The sequence below is a fragment of the Suncus etruscus genome, chromosome 1 (genome assembly GCF_024139225.1).
Source record: "Suncus etruscus isolate mSunEtr1 chromosome 1, mSunEtr1.pri.cur, whole genome shotgun sequence".
NCBI classification, from domain to species: domain Eukaryota; kingdom Metazoa; phylum Chordata; class Mammalia; order Eulipotyphla; family Soricidae; genus Suncus; species Suncus etruscus.
The window spans coordinates 13387551-13402489 of NC_064848.1; the positions used below are offsets into that span (position 1 = coordinate 13387551).

The window sequence follows — 14939 nt, forward strand, 5'->3', positions numbered from 1 at the left end:
TGTTTGATGAACAGTTTTTGTTTCTAAGTTTACTTGCCCTTAACAACTAGGAGCAATAATAAAAAATAGTTTTATAATATAGGTGACTAACTCAAGCCTTATAGATAAATGTCTATTAATCTCAAAGAGAGTTCCAATTTTTTCATTATGTATTATCAATTATTGAAATAAAATTAATCAGAGCCATTCAGTCTTATCATGCTTATGTCATTTTTTTTTTTTTTTTTTTTTTTTTTTTTTTTTTGGTTTTTGGGTCACACCCGGCGGTGCTCAGGGGTTACTCCTGGCTATCTGCTCAGAAATAGCTCCTGGCAGGCACGGGGGACCATATGGGACACCGGGATTCAAACCAACCACCTTTGGTCCTGGATCGGCTGCTTGCAAGGCAAACACCGCTGTGCTATCTCTCCGGGCCCTGCTTATGTCATTTCTATTTCCTTATGATTGCCTAAAAAGTCCCTGCTACAAGTTGTAGATTAGACATTGAAGGCTAGAGAAATAGTACAAAGGTTAAGGTTTGCCTAGTATGTGGCAATAGTTGCAGTTTGGGTTCAAATCCTGCATCCTATACGGTCTCCCATGCACTTCTAGACAAGGTGCTTGAGAACAGAATCAAGAATCCTGAAGACAGGCCCGGAGAGATAGCACAGCAGTGTTTGCCTTGCAAGCAGCTGATCCAGGACCAAAGGTGGTTGGTTCAAATCCCGGTGTCCCATATGGTCCCCCGTGCCTGCCAGGAGCTATTTCTGAGCAGACAGCCAGGAGTAACCCCTGAGCACCACTGGATGTGGCCCAAAAACAAAACAAAAAAAAAGAATCCTGAAGGCATGAAAAAAAAAATCTCACTGGGTCAGAGAGATACTAGGTATTAAGATACTTGCCTTGAAAAAAAAAAAAAAGATACTTGCCTTGCCTATGACCAATACCAGTTTAATTTCCAGCACCACATATGGCCCTCTGAGTCATGCCTGATGTGATCCCAAGCACAGAGCCAGAAGTAAGCACTAGAGTGCTGCCTGGTGTGACCCAATAATAACAACAAAAGCTTACTTAACAAACCATTACAAACACTCACACATCTCTATTAAATGGTCATATCAATATTAGCAAGCCTTTTTAGCCCCGAGGCAGAGACTTCGCAGAACCAAACAGCTCCACTCCAAGACATTAAGATTATACCTACAGGACCGGAGAGATAGCACCAGGGTAGGGCATTTGCCTTCAAAGTAGCTGATCCAGAATGGATGGTGGTTCAAATCCTGGCATTCCATATGGTCCCCCATGCTTGTCAGGAGCAATTTCTGAGCATAGAGCCAGACCACCAGGTGTGACCCAAAAATCAAAAAAAGAAAATTATACCTATAAAGAGAGCTATAAATTTATGTCTTAGTTTATTATATTATTTTTTGGGGGGTCACAGCCGGCAGTACTCAGGGGTTACTCCTGGCTCTACATTCAGAAATCGCTCCTGGTAGGCTCGGGGGACCATATGGAATGCCGGGATTTGAACCACCGTCCTTCTGCATGCAAGGCAAATGCCTTACCTCCATGCTATCTCTCCGGCCTCTATCCTATAATTTTTATAATAAAATTTAAACTAGTAATTTTTTAATGTTTGGGTGATGGGACTAACTGCTGATGTGTTAGAAACAGTAGCTGCCTCAGGATATTTAATTTGAATTAATTAAATTCGCTGTTGAATTTGTCTTTTGTCTCTACGAATATTGGAGATATTGCTTCTCTCAGAGGAATCTGCTGCAAATGCTATCAGCTGTAATGTGACAAGGTACACTAATGACAACTGATTTGTTTGGTTGGTTTGCAATTAATAACTTTGTTTGGGGACTACATCCAGCTATGCTCAAGGCTTACTTCTGGCTCGTTGCCCAGGGATCAATCTTGGTGGGGCTTGACAGGACTATATGCTGAACTTGGAATTTAACCCAGGTTGACTGCACATGCAACACAAGTGCCTTAGTGCTTTTTAGACCAAGAGCATACAACAAAAAGAATGCCAGCCTTTTGATCTGAAGAGTTTGCATGGCTGAATTTTACTGACTTTAACACTTGCGTTACCATTTTGAATATTCCTTCATCCTTCTCGTTACCATTTTAACACTTGTGTTTTCGTTTTGAATATTCCTTCATTCCCTGCATACATTGCAAACTGGCAACTGGACCTAGAGGATTGACCAGACTGGACCCGCCCTTTGGCATTATCAGTGACAATGTGGGTGCCCTTTCATCAGGAGACACATGCCCAGATTTCTTGACTTTATTGATACTAGCAGCTATACAGTAAAATGCTCAGATTTATTTATTTATTAATAGCTGCAAAAAAGTGATATTCAATTTCTATCTTTTCTTTGTTTTTTTTTGGGGGGGTCACACCCACCAGTGCTCAGGGGTTACTCCTGGCTCTATGCTCTGAAATCACCCCTGGCAGGCACGGGGGACCATATGGGATGCCGGGATTCGAACCACCGTCCTTCCGCATGCAAGGCAAACACCTTACCACTGTGCTATCTCTCTGACCCCCCCTATCTTTTCTTTTTTATATAATAACTGAAAAACCTTACCAGGAGACATTCTTTTTTTTCTTTTCTTTTCTTTCTTTCTTTTTTTTTTTTTTTGTTGTTGTTTTTGTTTTTTGGGAAACAACCAGCAGTGCTCAGGGGTTACTCCTGGTTATCTCCATGCTATCTCTCCAGTTGCATCAGGAGACATTCTTCTTCTTCTTCTTCTTTTTTTTTTTTTCTTGCTTATTGGGAGACATTCTTATCTACTCTCTGGTTAACATTCATATAGAAAAGTTTAAAGAAAGGTTTGTATCTTTGTCTTCTGTTTTTTACTTTTTAATTTGTTGATGGTGAGTTATTTTGTGTGTTTTGTTTATTTGTTTGCCTTGGCCATACCTAACATTATTTTAGGGTTTTTCATGCTCAGGGGATGATGCAGTGCTGGGGAACAAAGCTGGGACTCCCACAGGCAAAGCTGACACTCTAGCCCTTTAAGTTATTTCCAACTTTTTTTTTGGGGGGGGGGGCCACACCCGGTGGTGCTCAGGGATTACTCCTGGCTATGCACTCAGAAATAGCTCCTGGCTTAGGGAACCATATGGGACGCCAGAAGATCAAACCACAGTCCGCCTTAGGCTAGCGAGGGCAAGGCAGACACCTTACCGCTTATGCCACTGCTCTGGCCCCTATTTCCAACTTTTGACAACCAAATTGCTCTACCTCTTTGACTAGTTAGATTCTCTTCAGTTTACTCTTTTTTTTTCTGACCCTTTCTTCGGTTTACTCTTTTTTTTGGGGGGGGGGGTTTGGGTCATACCCTGCAGTGCTCAAGGGTAACTCTTGGCTCTGCAATCAGAAATCACTCCTGGCAGGCAAGGGGGACCATATGGGATGTTAAGATTCGAACCACCTTCAGTCCTGGACCCACTACTTGCAAGACAAACACCCTACCACTGTGCTATCTCTCCGGCCCCCAAACAAGAACCAGTTTACTCTTAAATGGCCTGATTCACTCGTGTAGCTACTTTTTTGCTATTCTAGATATGGCTCTATTCTAGGCTCATCTTTATACTGTGTACCTACCTTAGATCTATAAACAGGTGGATTGGAACAATAGTATAGAGGGGAGGTTGTTTTCCATGCATGCAGCCTGCCATGTTTAATTCTTTTTTTTTTTTTTTTTTGGTTTTTTTGGGCCACACCCGGTGACGCTCAGGGGTTACTCCTGGCTATGCGCTCAGAAGTCGCTCCTGGCTTGGGGGACCATATGGGACGCCGGGGGATCGAACCGCGGTCCGTCTCCTAGGCTAGCGCAGGTAAGGCAGGCACCTTACCTCGAGCGCCACCGCCCGGCCCCGCCATGTTTAATTCTTAGCACCCCATAGAGTCCCCTGAACCCTGTCAAACATGACCCTTAATGCAAAGTCAGGAATAAGCCCAAAACAGTACTAACTATATTTTAAAAGCAAACTAACAAACAAAGTATAGGCAGCATTTTTCTTAAAAGTTCTAGATGGCGGGGCCGGGAAGGTGGCGCTAGAGGTAAGGTGTCTACCTTGCAAGCGCTAGCGTAGGACGGACCACGGTTCGATCCCCCGGCGTCCCATATGGTCCCCCCAAGCCAGGGGCGATTTCTGAGCGCATAGCCAGGAGTAACCCCTGAGCGTCAAATGGGGGTGGCCCAAAAAAAAAAAAAAAAAAAAAAAAAAAAAAAAAAAAGTTCTAGATGGCAATCTAAGGACTCTGGATAATCAGTGCTTTTGAGTTGATTATTATTTCTAAACTTAGGAAATATGTAATAATTCTAATGATTAGAATCATTTGTGTATAGAATCTATATTACATAATCATATACATTCAATACATGTATCATTAACTTAAGTTTTTCTATATAGCTATATACCTTTTTTTTTTTTTTGGTTTGGTTTTTTTTGGGGGGGAGTCACACCTGTTTGATGCTCAGGGGTTACTCCTGGCTAAGCACTCAGAAATCGCCCCTGGCTTGGGAAGACCATATGGGACGCCGGGGGATTTAACCATGGTCCTTCCTTGGCTAGCGCTTGCAAGGCAGACACTTTACCTCTAGCACCTCTAGCACCACCTCACCTCACTTGATTCTTAAAAAAACAAAGAGCTCAGTCAGAGGGACCAGAGATGTTTTGGAAGCATCTTGGCATAACTGCCCAAGGAGAACCCTGAGTGTACTTTAAACTGGTGCCGGTGGGTAATGGTGGCACATGGAAGACCACCTTCATGAAGCGCCACCTAGCTGGAGAGTTTGACAAATATGTTGCCTCCTGGGTGTGGAGTATACCAGCTAGTTCTTCCACACCAACCAAGCCCCATCAAGTTCAATGTATTGGGCACAGCTGGCCAACTGAAGTTTAGACGTTTGTGGAACAGCTCCTACATCAAAGTAACTTAGAGATCTGGTATGAGTATAAAAAAATAATCCTATCATGTTGTGTGGCAACAAAATAGATAACTAAGGATGGGAAAGTTAAAGCAAAATCTATTGTCTTCCACTGAAAGCAGAATTCTCAGTACTATGACTCTGCTGCTGAAAACAATGACAGTGTTGAAAAGCCCTTCCTCTGGCTTCATAGAAAAATAATCAGAGACCCGAGTTTGGAGATTATAGCCATGCCTGCTCTCACCCCAGCTGAGGTAATGATCATGGATCCAGTTCGACAGCTCAATGTGAGCACAATTTATAGATTGCTCAGGCAACTGCTCTCCCTGGTGAAGACCTGTGGATGAAGGTGGAGCCCAGAGTCAGTAGCCAGTTTTATAGGCACTTTTCCTGTGATGTCAGTGTACAGGGCATTTACCACTTTATTATATAGCTAAGCAGAGCATGCACTTAAACTTCAGTTGCTGAAGAAGGTGAATCAGCTTAGGAATGAATGTGACAGTTCAAAAACCCCTTTACCAGTTAGAGTGCTTGCCTTGCATGTGGCTGACCTAGGTTTGACTCTCAGAACCTCATATACTATAGGACATCCACTAGGAGTGATTCCTAATTGCAGAATCAAAGAGTAAGCCCTAACACCTCTGCATATGGCAAAGGAAAAAATACCCACTCTTTTGGAATCCATATTTAGCTATTTTGGAATGCAGCTGTCTCCCTTGAGGTCCAAATTTAAGACTGCTGATAGCACACAACAGTCTTCAGTGGTCGGATCTTATTTATTACTGTCATACCAATTCCTTTTCATTGAGAATCAGAATAAAATATTTCAAATCAGGAGCCGGAGAGATAGCATGGAGGTAAGGCATTTGCCTTTCATGCAGGAGGTCATCGGTTTGAATCCCGGCGTCCCATATGCCCCCCCCCCCCCCCCGTGCCTGCCAGGAACAATTTCTGAGCCTGGAGCCAGGAATAATCCCTGAGGACTGCCGGCTGTGACCCAAAAACCACACACACACAAAAAAAGCATTTCAAATCAAAAGATGTACAAAGGATACTAAATTAGAATATTCTCATTAATTGCCCATTGTTTCCTTACATTCACTATACTCTCAAAATATTAGTGTTCTTTTGATAATGGAATTGTTATGCCAACCAATAAGATTGTTGAGAAAAGCATAAATTAGATACATATGCTAATCCATTCTTCCTTACTTTAGGAGTAAAGTAAGTAATTTAAAAAGTATTTAGGGGCCGGAGCGGTGGCATAGCAGTAGGGCGTTTGCCTTGCATGAGTCCGACCTAGGACGAACCATGGTTCGATCCCCCAACGTCCCATATGGTCCCCAAGCAAGGAACAATTTCTGAGTGCAGAGCCAGAAGTAACCCCTGAGTGTCACCAAATGTGGCCCCCCAAAAAAGTAAGTATTTAAGAAAATATTTTAGGAGGCTAGAGAGGTAAGAGAGTGAGTAATGCGTTTGCCTTGCATGCGGCAGACCCGGATTCAATCGCTGGCATCCCATATGGTTTCCTGAGACCACCAGTAGTGATTCCTAAGCACAGAGCCAGAAAGTAACCCCTGAGCATTGCCAGGTGTGGCCTAAAACCAAACAAAATTTTTATTAGTTTTTTTTTTTCATCTTGGAGGTCATACTTGTAGATGCTCAGGATTTATTCTGCACTCAGGGATCACTCTTCATATTATTCTGGGGAAAAATTGTGGAGCTGAGTACCAAATCCAAGTTGGCCAGGTTCAAGACAAATGCCCTAGTTTCTATACTATCTCTCTGCCCACCCTCCTTCAACTATTTTAATTTATTTATTTAGGTTTTTGAGTCACACCCGGTGGCATTCATGAGTTACTCCTGGCTCTGTATTCAGAAATCGTTCCTGGCAGGCACAGAAAATCATATGGGATGCCAGGATTTAAACCACCATCTGTCCTGGATTTGGCTGCATGCAAGGCAAACGCCTTACCGCTGTGCTATCTCTCTGGCCCTCCCTTTAACATTTTTGTTGTTGTTGTTGTTGTTGTTGTTTTGGTGTTTTTTATTTTTTGGTTTTTGGGTCACACCCAGCGGTGCTCAGGGGTTACTCCTGGCTGTCTGCTCAGAAATAGCTCCTGGCAGGCACAGGGGACCATATGGGACACCGGGATTTGAACCAACCACCTTAGGTCCTGGATTGGCTGCTTGCAAGGCAAATGCCACTGTGCAATCTCTCTGGGCCCTTTTTTTTTTTTTTTTTTTTTTTTTGGTTACACCTGGGAGCACTCAGGGGTTACTCCTAGCTCTACACTCAGAAATCAATCCTGGCAGGCTTGGGGGACCATATGGGATGCTGGGATTCAAACTACCATCCTTCTGCATACAAGGCAAATGCCCTACCTCCATGCTATCTCTCTGGCCCCCTCCCTTTAACTTTTAAACTCAGCAATTTAGTTATTTGTTTTGTTTTGGGGGGGCACACCCAGTAGTGTTCAGGACTTACTCCTGGTTCTGTGCTCAGTGTATTATCACATCAGCACTTTCAATTTTTTTAAATTTACTTTATGTAAAGAGCATGTATCACAAAGTTGACATAGTTGATCATAATACATTTGTTTCCAGATAAGTGGGAGCTATAGTATTAAAAAAAAGAAAAAGAGAAGGAAGTGAGAGAAAAGGAAAAAAAAATTTGTTTGTGGTCCACACCTGGTGGCACTCAAGGATTACTTCTGGCTCTGTGCTCAGAAATCACTCCTGGCAGGCTTGGGGGATCATATGAGATGCCGGGAATTGAACAAAGGTCCGTCCTAAGTTGGCAGTGTACAAAGCAAATGCCCTACCACTGTGCTATCTCTCTGGCCCCAATAACAAGCAAATTTTTGAAAATTATTGTATCTCCAATGAGGTTATTAAGTCATTGTCAGAAGATTTAATAAGCTTTTATTGCTAGTTAACTATTCTCTTACTTCATTTATTTTTGAACATTAGGTGGCTTCATATACACATTGGCATCTAAATTAGTGTGTTCCTACAAGGAGGACAGTATTAAACAAAAATGGGGTTGTAGCAGTCTAGGAATTACAAGCATTATTGATGATACCATGGCTTTTTATTTTTGTTTTTCTTGGCCACACCCAGTGATTCTCAAGGGTTATTCCTGGCTATGCACTCAGAAATTGCTCCTGGCTTGGGGGACTATATGGGACACTGGGGGATCGAACATGGTCTGTCTTAGGTTAGTGTATGCAAAGCAGATGCCCTACCACTTGTGCCACTGCTCAGGCATGATACTTTGGCTTTTGTGGGGGTGTGTTTTCAGCTGCCAGGTCTTCTTCAAGAAGGAGGGTAGAGGATGCCCACACTCACTCCAAAAATGTTTTGGTGATTTCTGCCCAAATACTGGCATGCTTGGAGTTCTGATCAGATTGGTGTTTCTGCAGAGAGCTATAGAGGAGCGGTGAAGCTGACCCATTGATGAAACAGCAATTGTGGATGGTAGTTACAGCCAGCATGCCTTTGGCAGGGTGGGTATTTAGTCCGCCCTCTCCTCCTAAGATTGCCAGTTTTCAGCGGTATGACCACTAAACCCATAATTTTTCATGGCTTTTGTTTACATCTCTTTCAAGACTAGAATCTATGCACCGGAGAAATAGCATAGCAGTAAGGCGTTTGCCTTGCATGCAGAAGGACCGTAGTTCGAATCCCGGCATCCCATATGGTCCCCGTGCCTGCCGGGGGCAGTTTCTGAGCATAGAGCCAGAAGTAACCCCTGAGCGCTGCTGGGTATGACCCAAAAACAAAACAAAACAAAAAGATATAGGTGACAGGCATACCGGTGCTGAATCAGAGGGTGAATCATCTCAGAGCCCTATTCGCAGTAATTTTGCCAACACAGGCTCAGCCCCTTTACCTGGAGTAAACATCTCATTATTGAACCCCTTGAGGTGAAAGACGTAGTTTGGTTTAAAAAGTCATGTAAAGATTACTGCCCCACATCACCATATTGTGGGGAGTAACTAAATTTTTGGTGTCAAAAATCAGTTTGGGGCCCGGAGACATAGCGCAGCAGCGTTTGCCTTGCAAGCAGCCGATCTAGGACCAAAGGTGGTTGGTTCGAATCCCGGTGTCCCATATGGTCCCTGTGCCTGCCAGGAGCTATTTCTGAGCAGACAGCCGGGTGTGGCCCAAAAACCAAAAAAAAAAAAAAAAAAAAAAAAACCAAAAAATCACACACACACAAAAACACACACACACACCCAAAAAAAAAAAAAAAAAAACCAGTTTGGATTCTGCATGATTTTAAAAGAATAGTAAAATGTGTTTAACTTCATCTCAGCAGGTTCAATGAGACATGATTTACATGGAAGGAGTTAAAGCCAAGCTCTTTAGCCCAGAAGGAACTAAAAAACGGGTAGCAGGGGTGACCCTATCTTATGAACTATTGATGGGTGAAAATCAACATTCAAATGTTCAAGTTTAAGCTGCTTTACCAAAGAAAATTTTGGATATAGTTAAGGAATTTTTGTTTGTTTGTTTGTTTTTTTGGGGCCACACCCGGCAGTGCTCAGGGCTTATTCCTGGCTGTCCGCTCAGAAATAGCTCCTGGCAGGCACAGGGACCATATGGGACACCAGGATTCGAACCAACCACCTTAGGTCCTGGATCGGCTGCTTGCAAGGCAAACGCCGCTGTGCTATCTCTCCAGGCCCTATAGTTAAGGAATTTACATTATCCTCATGGGAAAAGATTAATTCAACAGGAATAAATTCAGGGAATTTTCTTAAAATTACACACGGCAATCTTGAACCATATGTAGAGTTTGTGGGAAGGCTCCAGGTATCACTTAAATTGCAAATGAAAGATGAGGAGATGAGAAAATTTCTCGAAAAGAATTTGGCTTACTACAATGCTAATACAGTTTGCAAGTCAGTATTATTGCTTCTGATTGATAAAGTTAATTTGATCGATTTTCTCAGAGCCTGTCAGAATGTGCAAGATATAACTCAACCCCCACCTCACACAAATCCTGTAAAAACCTTTACAGTGACTTCCCACAGAGGACAAAACACATTCAGGAAACCAGATTTTTGTCCAAAATGTGATAAAGGGTATCATTGGGCATGAGACTGCTGGTCCAAAAACCACTTTGATAACAACCTGGGAAGAGGTTTGAAAACAAACCAGGGGCCGGGAAGGTGGCACTACAGGTAAGGTGTCTGCCTTGCAAGCGCTAGCCTAGGACGGACCACGGTTTGATCCCCGGTGTCCCATATGGTCTTCCTAAGCCAGGGGTAATTTCTGAAAATATATCTAGGAGTAACTCATGAGCATCAACGGGTGTGGCCCAAAAATTAAAAAAAAAAATAAAGAAAAAGAAAAAAAAAGAAAACAAACCCAAGGAGGCAAAGTAACTGCTTCCATTGTGGGAAGCCAGGGCATTTCGACTCCTTTTAAATTCAGTTTTCAGGGGCACAGATACACGATGCAAGGAAATGCATATCGTGGCTTGCCTCAGCCCCATCAAAATCAGGGGCAAAACCCCTCAACCATAATGCTGCTCAGCCCAGCCAAAGGAAATTCTGCACTGTAAATGATTTGAATCCTGCAACACAGGCAACGGTGGTTTGGACATAAGATGTCTAGAAGACATTACTATCTACCCAGGACAATGTCCTTATATGTTGAAAACAGGTATTATGGATCCAACACCCCCGAATACAGTAGGTATGATTTTTGGCAAGAGCAGCCTCAGTATCAAGGGAATTTCAGTCATAAACAAAGTCATTGATTCAGACTCTATGGGAGAAATAATTGTGATTATTACCATACCAGTTACTTGGACTTTTAAGAAAGGTGAAGGAATAGCTCAGCTCATGATAGTTCCATATGCCAAGATAAGGAAATCAGATAAAGAACGAATAGGAGGTTTTGGAAACACTGATCCGGGTGCCATCCACAACCCACTCGTGGCTATGGTTCCTAAAGTGAGGGATGAAAATCCAATGTTGAGCTTTAATTGCAAGGGCAAACTTTTGAAGGGCTTCTGGATTCTGAGGCACAGGTTACCATAATCTCTGAAAAAGAATGCAGAAAATTGGCCTCTCCAAGCAGTCCGGTATTCTCTGTAAGGCATAGGAGGTTTAATATCCTGCTTGCTGGCCCCATACCAGAGCCTTTCTCCCTAGCCTGGGGAGTACTGGGAGGCTTGGCAGGCCCCCAGCCGTCCTTGTCTTTTTTCCCTGACTCCAGGCCTTCCCTGGGTGCCAGCTCAGATGGCCAGAAGTGGGTTCAGGTGGACTCTTAGTGGTCCTCAGGTTCCCCCCTCCCTCCGTACTCCAGGGTGGAGGTGCATGGGGAGGAGGGCGGGCAGACATCTGGCTTCCGATTTCATCCTTGATTCTGGAGACCAGCTCTTGCCAGGTATAGGGTTTTTCTCCCCTGGACTTAAGTTTTTCCCTGGGCACTGGTCTAGGTGGGCTCTATAGGGGTCAACAGGCTTTCCCCCTATCTCTCCCTATACTAATGGTAATGCGCTCTGGGAGGAGGGCAGGCTGTTCTAGCACTGGTTTATATTGGGACAGTCAGTGGAAATTTTTTCTCTTTGTTTTCATATTGATAGTATTGTGTGCATATATTCTATATATCCAAAATATCCATCTTGTATTGGGACCTTGATACTGCCCTACAAAGCTCATTTCTAATTTTTTTTTTTTTTTGGTTTTTGGGCCACACCCGGCGGTGCTCAGGGGTTACTCCTGGCTGTCTGCTCAGAAATAGCTCCTGGCAGGCACGGGGGACCATATGGGACACCGGGATTCGAACCAACCACCTTTGGTCCTAGATCGGCTGCTTGCAAGGCAAACGCCGCTGTGCTATCTCTCCGGGCCCTCATTTCTAATATTTTACTGCCTCAGTCCCAACCCTTACTTCCCCCCATCCTCCCATGTAGGTGCAGCTAATGACATGAAGCTCACCACATAGAATGATAACTGCAGTTAGAGAAATAACTACACTGAAAACTATCATAACAATGTGAATGAATGAGGGAAAAAGAAAGCCTGTCTCGAGTACAGGTGTGGGTGGGGTGGGGAGTAGGTAGATCTGGGAAATTGGTGGTGGGAATCCTGCACTGGTGAAGGGGGGTGTTCTTTACATGACTGTAATTATACAACTACAATTATATTTGTAATCACGGTGTTTAAATAAAGATAATTTTAAAAAAATATCCTGCTTGCTGAGTATAGAGACTATGGTGTGCAAAGGCCCAGAAAATCAAAGAACTATAATTAGACTTCACGTGGGCCCATTTTCACCATCCTTGTGGGGTCACGATCTACAAAAACAGTCAGGAGTAACCCCTGAGCACTGCCGGGTATGGCCTAAAAACCAAAAAAAAAAAAAAAAAAAAAAAAACAGGAAACAATCCATACACCTGTTTGGATTAAGGAGGATGATAAATGGATAGCTGGATATCTCCTTCTGAGAGGGAGAGGATATACCTATGTTTCTACAGATGAAAACCCTCCCAAGAAATTTCAGTCCATTACGCCTTGTCAGAAATTGGGCAAGCACTAATGATCAGGTATAGACTGCCATGACAACAAACTCTCCTTCAGATCAAATACAAAATACTCAAAAGACAGACAACAGAGGCCAGAGAGATAGCGTGGAGGTAGGGCATTTGCCTTGCATGCAGAAGGATGGTGGTTCGAATCCTGGCATCCCATATGGTCCCCCCGAGCCTGTCAGGAGTGATTTCTGAGCATAGAGCCAGGAGTAACCCCTGAGCAATGCCGGGCTGACACCCCCCCAAAAAAAAAAGACCAACAACAGTAACATTGCTGAAATCTCCACAACAGGTAGCAAAGATTTAACACTCACACCCCACAACTTGAGTGGGACTAATAATGGTAATAATGGTCTTTACACTCCAGAACACAACAGAAAAGACAGGAACCTCTCCTAACTGGGCTCCAAAATGTAGGAAATTCTTGCTACATGAACTCAATATTGCAATGCCTGTATAATATTTCAGACTTGACTCAGTATTTTTTATCAAGATTATTATAAAAAGGATGTTAACAGAAAAAATCCTCTGGAACATAAAGGTAAATTAGCAGAAAAATTTGGTCTGATTATCAAAACCATAGGAAATGAATATCATAGATATATTAACTCTAAAAGAGTCAAAACAATTGGCCTACTTAATGACCAGTTTGCTGGACACAACCAGCAGGATCCTTATGAATCTTTGATGTTTCTCATATAGGGCCTACACCAGGATTTGTTAAAAGGAAGTTCTGTGACAGATAAAGCTAATCACCTTATGAATACTGAAAGTTATAAACAATCTGGACAAGAACACAAAAAGGCTCACGAGTCTGTTATTTATGCTCTCTTTCAAGGACAGTTCAAATCTATACTTCAGTGCCTCACATGCCACCAAAAACATGAGGTTTATGAGATAGCTGTTCATTTGTCCCTGTCTGTCACATCTACAGATAAATGTACGTTACAGGAATGCCTTATCGAATTTTTCAAAGAAGTGTTGAGAGATGACAACAAAGTGCATTGCAATTTCTGCAACAATAAGAGGGATTTTTTTTGAAGAAAACACATATATGGAAATTACTACCACTACTGATAATACATTTTAAACGCTTTGCTTTTGATGGCAAGCAAATTAAAAAAAATTGCAAACCTATGTGGATTTTCCTTTAGAAGACCTCAATTTAGCAGAATTCACCCCTGATATAAAGACAACATTGACAAATACAACTTATCATCAGTTTCAAACCATTATGGTAAAGTTCACTACAGATACTGTACATCATATTGTAAAATTGCTGCAAGACAACATTGGATCAATTTTGATGACAAGAAGATCAGAAAAGTCCCCAGAATGTTAGTGAAATTCACAGCAGCATACATTCTTTTTTACACTGTTCAGAGACCTACAATGAATGATGTGATTTTTTTCCAGCTAATCATTTCCCTTCTTTTTCAGTTTTTTGTTTTGTTTTGTTTTTTTGTTTTTTGTTTTGTTTTTGGGCCACACCCGGCGATGCTCAGGGGTTACTCCTGGCTGTCTGCTCAGAAATAGCTCCTGGCAGGCACGGGGGTGGGGGTGGGGGGACCATATGGGACACCGGGATTCGAACCAACCACCTTTGGTCCTGGATCGGCTGCTTGCAAGGCAAACGCCACTGTGCTATCTCTCCGGTCCCTAGTTTTTATTAATGCTCTATGGTTTCTCTACAGGTATGATTGTGAAAGGGTTTGAAAATGCTGATCCTTATGGTGAATATTGTCTTGCTTTTATTACTCTCCAAGATTGTAGCTACTTATGAATTTTATATAATCATATTCTTTCTTTATACATAGGGATTTTCCAAAAGAAGACTTCTGTATTTTTTTTTTCTGGTTTGTGGGTCACACCCAGCAGGCTCAGGGGTTCGTTCCTCCTGGCTCTATGCTCAGAAATCGCTCCTGGCAGACTCGGGGGACCATATGAGATGCCGGGATTCGAACCACCAACATTCTGCATGAAAGGCAAATGCTTTACCTCCATGCTATCTCTCCGGCCCTGACTTCTGTATTTTATTAATGTTTTTCCATATCATTTTGTTGAGGTATATTTCTCTAATGAGTTTTTAGTTTTATATTCTAATACTACTGCTTTGTTTTCCTCAGTTTAGTTCTCAAGATGGAATTTGAACGCCTAATTTTGGCAAAATGATACCTTTTGATGTGGACTCCCTTTTCAGTGCTCCTCATTTTTGCTCAATATATTATACAGTTACTGTTGATTATTTATAGTAGAGTTCTTCATGCTTGTATTGTACATGTAATTTTCTTTCAGATCTTCTCTACTCGACATTTGGAAGACATTTTTGTGAGTTTGAAGTTTTTCTCCTATCTAGGTTGCTGGCTATTATGAAGCACTTTTTACCATTTCAGCTGATTTTTCTTTTGTTTCATTTTGGATCCATTCATTGAATTTTTTTTTTGTGTGTGTGTGT

The 14939-nt window shown here is 42.4% G+C and overlaps 1 pseudogene; it reads left to right on the forward strand.

Moving 5' to 3' along the window:
• The first annotated feature begins 4673 nt into the window (after positions 1-4673).
• LOC126002187 (GTP-binding nuclear protein Ran-like) lies at positions 4674-5365 on the forward strand (annotated as a pseudogene).
• Positions 5366-14939: the final 9574 nt, after the last annotated feature.